The sequence below is a fragment of the Desmodus rotundus genome, chromosome 1, assembly GCF_022682495.2.
Source record: "Desmodus rotundus isolate HL8 chromosome 1, HLdesRot8A.1, whole genome shotgun sequence".
NCBI classification, from domain to species: domain Eukaryota; kingdom Metazoa; phylum Chordata; class Mammalia; order Chiroptera; family Phyllostomidae; genus Desmodus; species Desmodus rotundus.
In genome coordinates, this window is record NC_071387.1 from 127630717 (window position 1) to 127643898 (window position 13182).

The 13182-nt window shown below is 46.2% G+C and overlaps 1 protein-coding gene across 7 annotated transcripts in view; it reads left to right on the plus strand.

Moving 5' to 3' along the window:
* The first annotated feature begins 332 nt into the window (after positions 1-332).
* Positions 333-13182, plus strand: part of SNCAIP (synuclein alpha interacting protein) — a 147728-nt gene continuing 134878 nt past the window's right edge. Inside the window, exons 1-2 of one of the 7 annotated variants that reach the window (XM_053910656.2) lie at positions 487-854; positions 2520-2612. The gene's annotated coding sequence lies outside the window, so the exon portion shown is untranslated. Of the gene's footprint in view, positions 439-486; positions 855-1169; positions 1480-2519; positions 2613-13182 lie in introns of those variants that run through there. The other 6 variants (XM_053910652.1, XM_053910678.2, XM_053910641.1 and 3 more) reach the window with 6 other exon arrangements.

Genomic DNA, 13182 nt, shown 5'->3' on the forward strand with positions numbered 1-13182 from the left:
CTAGCGAAGTCCTCCAGGGTGGGAAAGCGGCTGGTGGCAGGGGTGGGGGGCAGGATTAGAGACTGAAGACTCGGTGCCAACGCAAAATGCTCTGCCAGGGGCTTTGAAGTACAGCAGTTTCCCAGGACCATGCCCACGCTCCGTTCCCCCCTTTCCCACTCTCTGCCCGGTTTCGGCTGGAACCTGGGATGGTCTGGGGACGAATGAGGGGGCAGCTGTTGGCGCACGGATCGCCGTGAGGGGCGACTTCATTTCCAGGGGGGAGAGGCCGCGAAGTGGGCAGGGTGGGGGCGGGAGAGCGAGGAGAGCGGGGGGTGGGGAGTAGGAGGGGAGGGGAGACCCAGATGAGAAGCGAAGGCGGCAGCGACACACGCGCGGAAGGTGAAGAAGAAAGAGCAGGTTCGCCGACTGTCGCGGGCGGGCTGGCTGCGGGTCGCGGTGAGGCTGGGGCGAGGGAGGGGCGGGGGCCGGGCGGGGGGCGCCGCGCGGAGGGCGGGAGGGGCGCTGTCAGTCGGGCCGAGCGGGGCTCGCCGGCCGGGGGCGGGCGCCGGGCAGCCGGAGGGCGCGGCGGCTCCAGCAGCCTGTGCAGCGGCGGCCGCGCCCCCGTCCCCGCGCGGTGCGCTCGGCGTCCCTCCGCGCCGGCTCCGGCCCGGCAGCCCCGGGGCTGTCCCCGCCCGCGCTCGCCTTTCGGGGGGCCGGGGGAGCGGCGCCGGCGGCCGGCCGCATTGTGACGTAGCGGGGCCGCGGCAGCGCCCCCAACGCCTGCTGCTCCTGCTGCGGCTGTTCCCGCTCCCGCCGCCGCCGTCCGTCCGTCTGTCCGCGCTGGGGAGCCGCCGGCGCGCCGGACGCCCCGGGTGAGTCCAGGTCCGGGGCGGGCGCCGCAGGGAAGCTGGGGCGGCGGCGCGGGCGGCCGAGCCTTTCCAAGTTTGCAGCGGGCGACTCCGGCGGGTGTCGCCCTCGCTCCCCCAACCCACAGGCCCCCTTTGTGCCGCGGTTCCGGGCTGCTAGGGTAGCGGCGGCGACTCTGCAGAAAGGGTTTGGGGGAAGGTCTCTATAGTGACGGCGGCGGCGGCAGCTTTACTCCGGGGAAAGGGGAAATAACCCCACCTCGGTTTCCAAAGGATTGTTCTTTTCTTTTGCCCGTTTGCTGTGCTCATTATTTTCGCTGCCACCTCGGACGGTGTAGGAGGCAGGGATGGGCAGTGCCTTGGCTCCTGAGAGCTGAGACAACGAAGGGGAAGTAATAGTAATAACAACGGAACCTACAATAGTAATAGACCGAAGAGGAACACCTGGGGTTGCTGCCGCCCACGGGTAGCCCCGCGCTCTTCACACCGCGGGTCCCGTCTGCCCCGTCCAGCCAGGGCTCCCACCGCCTTTCTCCGCCCTGGTCCTGCGTCGGGGCAGGTCCGTGTCAATTTCAGCGGGGCGCGTTTCTCTCTCTTGGCCCTTCCTGGTGGTGACTTTCATCTGCAGGTGGTAAGTGAGGGGAACTGCTACTTTGGCTATTGTCAAATGACATGTTTTGTTTATTTCATTTTTATAAAAAAAAAAGAGAGGGAAAATTATGAGCCATTACTGGCAGCCATACAGTTTCCACAGGAAATACTAGCATTCTTTGAGGAGCACGCTACTGCTTGCAGAGAAGAAAGTCTTTAGGAAACAAAAAGGCAACAGCATTGTTGCTCATTTTCAATGGACCGCTAGGAGAGGGGCAAACGTTTTTTCCTGTGGGACAGTGCTTTCCTTGGGAAAGTTAATTGAAGGAGCTTACTGTCGTGTCCGTTTTTCAGTTGCTGGTTAGCTGGGCCCCACTCCTCTTGGCTGTTACTGACAAGTGTCCATCAAAGGGCCTGGAGGAAGGGAGAACCACTGCAGGACAGTCTCACCACACACCACGTGCTGTGGAGCCCGGCCAGGGTGCAGTTTGCAAAATGAAATAAGGGCTGTCTGGGGAGGTTTATGAGGATTACATGTGTGCAGAGTCTGTCAATTCTCCAAGGTGTCACTCTGAACAGTAATTTCCAAGCACCACTTTCCTTGCCGAATACGCAGGAAGGCAGAAACCTTCTTCTCTCATTGTGGAGCAGACAGACGTCCCAGTTGGGAATGGGTTGAAATCTGTATTTCATTTCTAAATACTGAAATTTTAAAAGGCAAAGAGAACAAGGTGTAGGGAAGCAGTATGCTAATGTGTTCACATCTGGGAGAGAAGGTCTATTGGGTGTTTCTGATGCATCTCAGTGTTAGATTATATGCAGCATGGCTAGAGTGCAGGAAGTACCTTAAAGGTGTCCTGAAAACTATTTGAAAAAGATGTGACCTTTTGGTACCAATCACAGAAGTCTCTACGGAATGCCGTATTAACTGAAGATTACTCTAAACCAAACATGTAAGAGCTCTCAAGTCTAGAATTGGAAAGAAAAAATGGTGCTTCTCTTAAGAATATTTGTATATCTCAGAAATAACATATAAAAAAGGGAAACACATTTTGAATATAAACTTTATTTTCTCCGTAGCAAGCATTTCATGGCGAGAGGTTACAAGACAGTAGGTTTGAAATGATGATGCACCTGTTTTGACATTTACCATGTGTTGACATCCAAAAGGTGGTGAGTAACGCAAATGAGTTTCTCTGTCTACCATGTCGCCGCTGAGCTAATTCCAGGCCGTTGTTCTGGTGCAGGTGTGCAGTGCAAATGCAGAACAGAGGCCAAGAAACTCTGGGCGCGCTGTTGTTTTGGAAGGAATCATAGCAGGACTTTACTCCTTTTAAGAGGAGGGAAACCCACACAAACATCTAATACAAATAAATATTTTCGATGTTATCGGAGAAAGCCTGGAGCTGTTTTTTTCTTGCTAGATTTAAGGCATTTCTTGTCAAAGGAGGAAATCTCCCAAGGAGCAGGTGCACCATTATAAAAAGCACAAGGGAATTTCGCTATTAAATGCAAAATCTAATTGAACAGCAAGGGGAGAGTCAGTGACATTCTAGGAACAGAAGCTTTGTGTTTGGCAGTCTGTCAGATTAGGGTTGCAAACCACATAGGAGAAGTATGTGTCTTGGGAGAGAAATAGTATCTTGGTGAAAATCAAACAGTTGCTTCTGTGAAACTTTTACCCTTATATACTTGTTTCTTTGTGCACCCTTTTTATTGGTATGCAGGTTCCCTTGCAAAAAGTAATTTTCTGAAAATGAATCAATAAAGTGATTCCTAATATGATATATGCTGTGCATGACTTTGAAGTTTGTAGGTTAGATAACTAGATTCATGTTTTATGGTTTGTATCTTATCAGATTTTTTTTAAGCTTTTAAACTTAATGATCAAAGTATGCATTGAAATGATGAATGTTAACTGATGTGATTGACAACCGGGACCTAGAAAAATACTGCTCAATTCTTACACAGTCACTGTGAGCGCACTCTGCGCATAGGTGAGGTACAAAAAGAGAAAGTGCACCGTCTCCTCCCAAGGAACTTATGAGGGGGAAATAGCACACATTAAAAGTTAAATAATGGTACAAAACATGAAAGGAGATATGTTGCGATTGTGTGCCCAAGACACTAAATAGTAATTCCTAGGAAATTCCTAGGAAAAAGTGACCAAATCGGCTGTGATGTTTTATCAGTTATCCTTTGCTGCATAACACATCACCCCAAAAGTTGTTGCTTAAAATAACTACTACAGGCCATATTTCTGTGGTCAGCAAATGCAGGCTGGCTTCAGCTAGGTGGTTCTTCTGCTGGTCTTAGTTGGATTTCCTCAGGCATCTTCAGTCAGTCAGCTGGTGGGGTCACTGGCAGCAGGATGATCTAGGATGGCCTCGCTTGTGTCTGGTGGTTTCTGGGTGTTGGTCAGGTTAATGGGTGACTGGGACATGTGCCTCCCATTCTCTAGCCTCCTAGCCTGGGCTTCTTTACATGGCAATCAAGCAGTGTTCCAAGAGCAGCAACAGAGCAAACCCCAATTAAAAAGTGATTTTTAAGCCTCTGTCCTGTGTTTGCTACTCTCCCATTGACCAAATCAATTTATAAGCTTCTCTTAGATTCAAGGGGCATTCAAAGACCCCACTTACGATGAGAGGGAGCTGCAAAAAATTGTAGCCTTTTTTTTCAATCTGCTACATGTTTGAGAGCACTTGTTCTAGCAAATGCTTTCTGCTGAGGAGCAGTGTGCTGTGAGATAGGAGAGTGGGTGGAGCCTGCTGGTGGAGAGCCCAGAACTGAGGCTAGGGAATTAACCCATACATCATTGTCCTGTGATCTTTGTTCTGTGAGCAGTGTAGAAGAGGAGTGACACACTGATAATAAAATTGTTTCCACATCCTTCTGCTGATGGTCCCATTGTACCGTTGGTCCCGAGACAGTAGCCTGGTGGCAGAGTCAGCAGACCATTGCTGAGGTGAGGAAGGCTCTGACAAAGTTGGAGGCAGAGAGAGTGGGAAGGTTGGGGTTGATCTGGGAGATTCCATATTTAGGATTTGGTGACTGATTATAGGGGGTTAGTGAAAGCCTAGAGCCAAAATTATTCTGAGATTTAAAAAAGATTACAGGACTGAAAGAATGATTGTGCTCTTGTAAGAAATAGAGAAATCAATAAGTGATTTATTTGGGGGGAGGAGAAAAAATCAGTTCCAGGAAGGTTGATTAAAAGAGACAAATTGAATGTGAAAGTACTTTATAAGCTGCAGAGTATACTAGGGACGTCAGCTATTGCGTAGTGTTTAAATCACAGTGGATTGTATAGTTAAATTCCTGTAGTCGTAAAGCAACAGAAATAAAATGGTACGTGGAGGATATCCTAAGAGTCAAAGGAAGTCAGGAGAACCATTCTCAGGATGGAAACAGAACTACTCTGGGCGCCTGGGGATTTGGAACTGATGTTCTTTTTCCTGAGGCACAGCTGGAGGTCTGCCCTTAGAGTGCTCTGCCCTTGGCTTTAGAATACCAGGAAACAGAACACTTTCGGCTAGTTTGAACACTTTGGGCGTAATTTGAGTGGCATGCACACTGCTGAGCCAGAAGCATTGATTGACAGCACCACCAAGACAGCACACCATGGAGAGTAGGTAGGTGCTTCCTCAAAGGATACGGGAGCACTGTGTTTGGACACATAGTGGCAAAGCCAGCAAATGCCCACCAGGGATGGACGCCTGAAGATTTATTTGGGCCTAACTGCTGGGAAGCAGACAGGACAGGAGGCAACAATTTAAGCATATTTATATAGAGGTATAGGTGCATTAATAAAGGTTAAACCCATGCTAGTGTTGGGTTTTCTCATGGAGGGAGAGTAAAGGAAGAAAAGAGGGCCCAGCACAATGTGTCCTCCAGGCTCCTCCAGAAAGGTCAGTAGATACTTTACTAGAGGGGAGAGAAATTCAAAACATGTTCTGCTTTTTCACCTAAGGACTCAGTTGAGGCGCTGCTTCACCAGCCTTGTTTGATAGATGGCCAGTCTGAAATTCAGGTGGCCTTTAACATCAGGTACAGCTGTTGGGCCAGACAGAAACACCTGGCCTCGCTTACATGTACAATTAGGCTGAACAGCATCCACAGCTGCTCTTTATGGAAGGGCCTTGGATGGACCAGCTCAAACCCAAGCATGGAGTTTTACAAGTCTAAGAACCCTGAAGATACTTAATAAATGTTAACTTAATGAGCAAATGTGCCCTTCTTGGTGCAGTGACATTTTCTAAGACAGTCTGTCTTGGCTTGTCATTATTCACGGTAGAATTTGCTACAAAGTCCCTAAATCCTTGGGTAGATTTAAATATTTTAAGGAACTATTATCACAGTAATGTAGGTTTTTATACTCTACCACTCACAAAAGTAGACTTTTTTTTCTTTCTTGAAACACAATTTTCTTTACTTGTTGTATATGTCAGAACTCTTGGCAGCAAGTCACAGACTCTTCCTACCCAGGCCGCACTTGCTCAGGTAGGAAGGCCCGCATCCTGGCTCCTGTATCGGAAAAGCTCAGGAAGGATCCGCTTCTGGTTTTCCTCTTGTCTTCATGGTGGTAAAATGGTCGTCAGCAGCTTCAGACTTAAACCCTGCAGAAAAAGGGAATAACTCAGGATTAACTTTAATCAGACCACTTTGATCCTGTGCCCGTGCCTGAGCCAGTTCTCATGGTCAGCAGGTTGGAGGGCGGTCTGTGTGAGGAGAGGGTGGGAGGTACACGGAGTGTGGTCAACAACCCTCTTAAACCAAATGACCTGAGTGCAGGGAAGGGGCAGTGTTTAAAAAGGGAATATTGAAAAGAGAGAGTGGATGCTGTGCAAGCAGAAACAGAGAGATACCCACTATTCCATCTGTTTTCCCTGGAGGTTGTAGCATCCTCTCACTAAGCTACCAGGCCATAAACCTGGGAATGATCCTCGTCTGACCTCCTCCCTTTCCTCCTCCTCTAATCAGCCTGCAGATTGATTAGGGCCTTCTGCTGTGCCTCTCAGTCTTACTCTACTTCTCCTTTAGTTCAGACCTTCCCTGTCTCCCTCTTTACAAGTCATCTGTAAAATGCTGCATCCAGTCATTCCACTTCCAAGCCATCCTCCTCACCACGGCCTGAGTGCTCTTTCTAAAGAACAGGTAGGTGAACTTGAATCATGAATCCGTGGTCAAAAGGCACCCACTTCCAGTTAGGAATAAATAAGTCATAGGGATGTGATGTACAGCGTGGCGACTATAGTTGATATTACCGTGCTGCGTATTTGAAAGTTGCCAAGAAAGTAGATCTTAAAAGTTCTCATCACAAGAAAAAAATTGTAACTATGTGTGGTAATAGATGTTCCATTCGAAACCTCATAGGTAGAACTAGAGGGAACCTCATAAACAGGATCATTCCAAACCTCAAAGCCCTGGGCTGGCGGAGGGGAGGGTGGCGGAAAGAGATGTCCAGGTTCCTGACCATGAATTCCAAGGATGCCCATGTGTGTGCCCTGCCTCCTTCCGTGGACTCAGCAGATGGCAATCAGGGAGGATGTTCTGCAAAGACTTCTCCTAGCTGCCCATGTTATCTCCATGCTATGCTGACCTATATCACCTATATCAGGATGCCCAAATGCTCCACTCACTCTTACATTTGCATGCTTTTGCATGTGTTACTGTCTCTGTGGAATATTGTTTTTCTTTTCTTTATTTATTTATACATTTGTTTATTTATCAATCCTCACCCAAGGATATGTTTATTGATTTTAGAGAGAGAGGAAGAGAGGTGGGGGATATGTATATATAATCAGTGTGGGAGAAACATTGATTGGTTGCCTCCCGTATGTGCCCTGACCCACCATGGATTGAATGCACAACCTAGGTAAGTGCCCTGATGGGAAATTGAACCTACAACCTTTTGGTGTACAAGATGTCATTCCAACCACCAGAGCTACCCAGCCTGGACTGTTTCTCATTTTTTGGCCTGGTGAAGATCTATCCCTCCTCCCAAACTCAGCCCACGTTATTTTTGAAGAAGCCTCTGCAGAACACCCCGTGCTGCCCAGCCCCTGCATCAGGCTTTACCCTCAGGTGCAGTGGTGGCTGTGCTTGTCTGGCTCTCCCGCTCCTCTGCTCTCTCTTCTTTGTGTGTACCTTTGCCTCTCACATTATATATGCTCAATAATTATTAAATGAATGAAAACATGTACTGAATCATCAATCTTCATGTTTTTAAGGTGATTTTTTTAAGGTTTATTCTGTTTCTTTTAACTTGATTCTCATACTTGCATCTCAGTGTTGGACATGATGATGGGTTCTCTTTGAAGCTGCTTCTCAGGCACTCTTTCAACAGCTCTCGCAACTGCTGCGTGCTCTTTTCCTTCTTGATCTCTAAGAGATACCTTAGGAGAGAACCTGAAAAGTATTAGTGGCCCAAAGTCAGTCTTGAGGCTAGAATCTATGGCTCAGAAGTCAGATGAGGAATAATTTTTCTTGCTGCCATAAAGAAGCTATTTAATAATTAAAATGTATGAGGTGCTTACTCTGTGTTTGGTGCTCGCCAGATGCCTTACAATTATTTTCTCATTTAATTCTCACAAGAAAGAGGAATTATCACTATCATTTTTTTTCTCCATTTGAGGAGACTGTGGATTTAAAGAGTTGAAGTAGCTCACTTACCCACCAAGCTTCCTCTTGATGGAGATTGTCGAGCCCCTGGACACTTATCTGAGTTGTTGAGGAGTAGAATCAGACTTTGACTGGGCTCTTCTAATTCATTCATTATGATTTATTTTTTGTGGTTCTAAAATGAAGTGACTATCTCCTAAGAATAAAACATTCCAGTTACCTCCATTGGCCATCAATTATGTGAAAGAACTGAAAAGGATGCATTTTAAGTGGTAAGAATTGCAGTACTATCATTGAAATTAAGATGAATTTCTACTCCAGAAATTCTATTCATATTCCTTTGTTCCTTTGATTTTGCTGCTGCCAGATAATAAAGGCCTTTTACGGAGGTTGTGCTGCAGTGTATAAAATGTGGGCCTCTTGAACAGGCACAGAAAAGGTTTAGTTCTAAGCAGGACTCAGAAAGTTACCCTGTAGATACATAAAATGAGCTAAACACATTGGGAGGCACAGGAGCTCAGTGCTGTTTAACTGGCTTCAGTCTGAGAGCCTTTCAATGTTCTGATGAAAGCTCTGGATTCTTTCCTTAAAGGAAAAAATAGGGTGTGTACACACATGCACACACACACATGTACACACATGCACATGTACGTGCACACCATGTTGTATGAGTTCAGGGTGTTTCCAGGATCTGTGGACGCCCATCTGTGGATTTCCTGGGGCTCCATAGACTCCAGGTTAGAAACCTTGTGTAAAAGCTGTTAATACAATACAGCAGCCCTGGCTGGGATGGTTCAGTAGGTTGGAGTGTTGTCCCATAGACCAAAAGGTTGCAGGTTAGATTCCCCGTCAGGACACACACCTGGCCGCAGGTTTGATTCCCCAGTCAGGGCACATACTGAAAAGGCAGCCGATTGATCGATGTTTCCCTTTCTCTCTTTCTCTCTGTCTGTCTTTCTCTCTGTCTGTCTGTCTGTCTCTATCTCTATCTATGTGTCTATCTCTATCTCTCCCTCCCTCCCTTCCTCTCTCTCTACTCTAAAAGCAATGAAAAAAAATGTCCTCCAGTGAGGATTCAAAAAAGCAAAACTACAGTCCAGAAGAAATATAGCCATTGTTGAGTGTTCACCATATATCACATGTAACCGTTTATTGAGTGTTTGCCATGTGCCAGTCCTTTATGAAAAGTGCACTATAGCTAACCAACTCGCTCAGGCTTGCATTATGAGCCCTGTTTTAAGCTGTGGAGGATGCGGTTCAGAGAAGGAACTCAGTCTCCCAGCTGCCACGCAGGGAGAGGGGAGTCAAACACAGAACCCAGATCTGCGTCACTGCTACTTCATGCCGCCTCCTTGCTCGTTCGTCTTGCCGTGGGTATGAGACCGGTGCCAGTGAAATTCTGAGCCTGCGTTAGTCCAGACTTCCCTCAGCCGTCAGCGTCCTTGTTTAAAGTCAGCACAGGCCTGCTTCTGCCAGAAGAGCCTCCTGGAAGGTCTCCAGCTCACTGTCCTCCCTCACCTGTCACAACTGTTCACACCCAGATAACGTCATCGGAGCAGTCCAGCACCAGCGCTTGCCCATTCTTCAGCGAGTCTCTAGCTCATTCTTGAATGCAGTCTACACATCTGGAAACTTAACTCAGCAAATAGATTCCCAGTAACAAAACTGACTGCAAAGTCTCCATTGGAACCTGTCCAGAGACGTCTATTTGGGACCTGCTGTGTCTGGGCTCTGTACTCGGATCTGTGGTCACAGCGGTGAGCACGCAGCTGTGGTTCCTGAGCTCGCGGCACTTCCGTCTAGCTTATATCTAGCAGACAAGGGAGCTAAAAAATAATTCAAATAAAGTGTGATAAGTTTTATGAAAGAGGAAATATAAAGGATTTGTTCTGTTCGGGCTTCTGTTCTTGTACAGCTTCAATGTTCTAGTGGCAAACTGTCTACTTCTCTATCCCTTTCCTCCCTTCCTCAGGGTGTTCGGGGCACTTCAGGGTTCCACAGACTTAGCTGACAGAGTAAGGGGGGCACACCAGCAGAGCAGTTCATCTTAGTCCCCCCATTTGCAGATGAGAAGGCAGAGTGACCGAAAGACTGGCTGCAGGTGGGGTGAAGACAGGGCAAACTAGGTAGTCTGGCCTCAGGCAGAGCATGGCTCACTGTAAAACCTCAGGCTGCTTCTAACTTATTTGATGTGATTATGGTCAGTGTTATTTTGGGCCTTTATGTTGGGGTGTTTCTGCTGCAAGTGAATCCAGCAGGCAAGCACTCTCCAGGGAGCAAACACATCACCAGCCTCTGCTCCCTCTTTGCAGCTCATGCTAGGCTCCCTCGGGTGTTGTCTCTTTTCCCATTCTGGTCACTTCTCCCCACTCACCCACCCATCCCAAGGCACCTCCCAAGTGTCCTCCCAAAGTATTGTCTTGTGACTACTTAGCTAGAACTGGCTGATAGAAATAATAGTGGCCATGAAAGTGAGTCACTTTCTTGGCCATTATAGGTAATTTCAAATTTTCTAGTAGGCATATAAAATAAAAGGAAATGGGTGAAATGTTAATAATGTGTTTTACCTAACCCAATATAGCCAAAAAATAGCATTTTCCCATGTAATCTATATAAAAAATCATTAACCATATTCTTTGCATTCTTTTTTTCAACCTCTTTGAAATTTGGGTTGGACTTTATTCTTAACTCAGACTATCCACACTTGTGATGTTCAGTAACCACTTTAGGCTGGTGGTCCCCATAGTGGTGGACGGCAGGCTTGGGCTCCGAGGAGGACCTGGGAGTCCCGGGGGCAAACTCAGGGACCTCGGTATTTGTCTCCTAAGTTCTTAGCTTTCATCTCCACTCTTGCCTGTGTAGGAGGTGTTGTATGTGGCCGTCCGTGCTCTTGAACCTGGCTCTTGAGGGTAGGGAATGCAAATGTCATCTTTCTGTCGTCATTGTAGAGTGCAGTGTTGAGTTAGGCCCTCTTTCGGAATTTAGAACATTGGAGGAATGCATTGATAAGTGAGGGAGGATTCACTACTAACCCCAGCTTCTGAAGAGATAGGTTTGTGGAGGCTCACCTTGCCAGCCCTGGCACCCACTTGTCAGTCCCTGATGCTGTCCATGTGCCGCAGAACTGCATTTGAGTCAGACTGAATGGAGCGGGGGGCCTCTGCCATCAAAGGAGTATCCTGGCCTAGAATTGTTTCTGAGCCTCCATGGGTCTTGTTTAGCTTTAGGTTTCATCTCTTCTAATATTGAATACTAGAGAAATTTATCTGCACTCTAATAGGTTAAATCATAATGGTCTTATTTACATTAAAGATGACAATAAAAGAGGTTAGGCCAAATGCCAAAACAAATTCCATCTACTGAACAAGCCTTCTACCGAGATTACTTAAAAGGCCAGCTGACACCTAGAACGTTAAATGTAGAAGGAAGGAATAGCCTGCACCAGGGAGCTGTGGGAGTCATCAGGATGGACTTTCTCTCTGTTTCCGGTGGTTTTAGGTCATCACTGCCCTCCCCCTCCCTGGGGATGGGAGATTTACATCCTGAGTCAATTCGCCTTTGCACGTACAGTGTTTAAATTTTGCAAGTGCTTCCAACCAACTAATGTGCCTGTGCTCGCTTGTCTGTTTTACCCCTAATGGTAAGTGTCATTTGAAATACTTCATACAATCAAGTCTCAGAGACTGGTACTCCCATAAAACCATGCTAACCACATATTCAAATAGATTCGAAGTTTGAAAGTGGAAGAAAATATGAGCGTCTGATCTGTTCAGTCATATAAACATTTTTAGTAGGGATTCTCGTCTCAGGCCCACTTAAAGAGCACATTGAGATAGAAAATGGAATTAAGCCTAACCTCCGTTTTACCATTGATGACCAGTTTCAACCTGAAGAGCTCATTGACCTGCTTGGGTTTGTGTTTCTCAGACAGCATGAAGGGAGAAGAAAACCCTGCAAGTCACACCCTATGCAGGAGGACGATGAATGAAGTCTAGGAAATGTTTTGAACAATTCCTCCAAAAACTATTTGGAATAGGTTCAGGGAAAGGTAGCTTGCCAATATCTTTGCAAAGTCTAAAAAGCTAGAAAAATCATAGCATGCATCATAAAGGCGGTAACTCAATACTAGCCATGTATAAGCAGTTTGCAGATCTCTTCTTTAGTGAGTCAAGGATGGTACAAGAGAGACAAAGCTTTGCATCTCTTGGCTCCAGTTTTGCGAGTGCTGCTTTTATTTTTGAGTCTCTTAAAAAAGAACTTGTGCCTCTCTGTAACTGTAATATACTTCTGCCAACATGACGGCTCTGGTGTGCTGTGTTGGTGTAATTGAAAACCTATAAAAAGGCTGAGAGCTACTTTTGAATTGGCTCAGTGAACTTGGACTGGATTTGTCAAAGTGGTGAAAGGTTTAAAGGAATTTTCATAAATGAGGTCTCCAAGCTGTGTTTTAACCATAGAATTCCAATGAACTCCAAGGCCCGTGAACTTGGAGAATAGTGCCTCAGAGAAGAGCAATCATATCAAGATGGAAATAAATGATTCATTTTCATTCCCTGAGTTCTGCAGACATAGGCACACTTAGCCACTGATCATCATAATTTAGCGGTACTGTTGTGCACTAAAAATACAATTTAAAAGTCTAATCTTTAATTAAGTTGAGTACTCGCACATTAACGTGGTTACAAATCTTGGGCACTGGATATAGCACAATGTTTACTCGTTGCTAGGAAATAGCAGAGCTCTTAGCAAGTTCCAGATTGATTTGGTGAGAAGAGGGATGTGAGGTTCTCCCAGTAATGTCCTTGATTGTTTCTTTTCTGTTCTGTTACATGATGTATGTGAATGCATTTCGTGCGGCAAGACTTTTGCACATGCAGAGCTTTTGTTGGCAACAGAAAGCACAGGTGTGGGTACCTAAGTAAACATTTGGGAGATAATTAAAATAGTGATTTTTACCTGGAGCTCTTGGATGAAATAGCATTATGAAATATTTGAGTTTTCAATGCAATGAATTTTTCCGTGTGTTAGAATTATTAAGAAAATAGATTATTCTTTAGAATATAATTATAATGAGGCTAACTGATGGTTTTATTGTACATTCTTGCCATTAGTGGGAAACTCA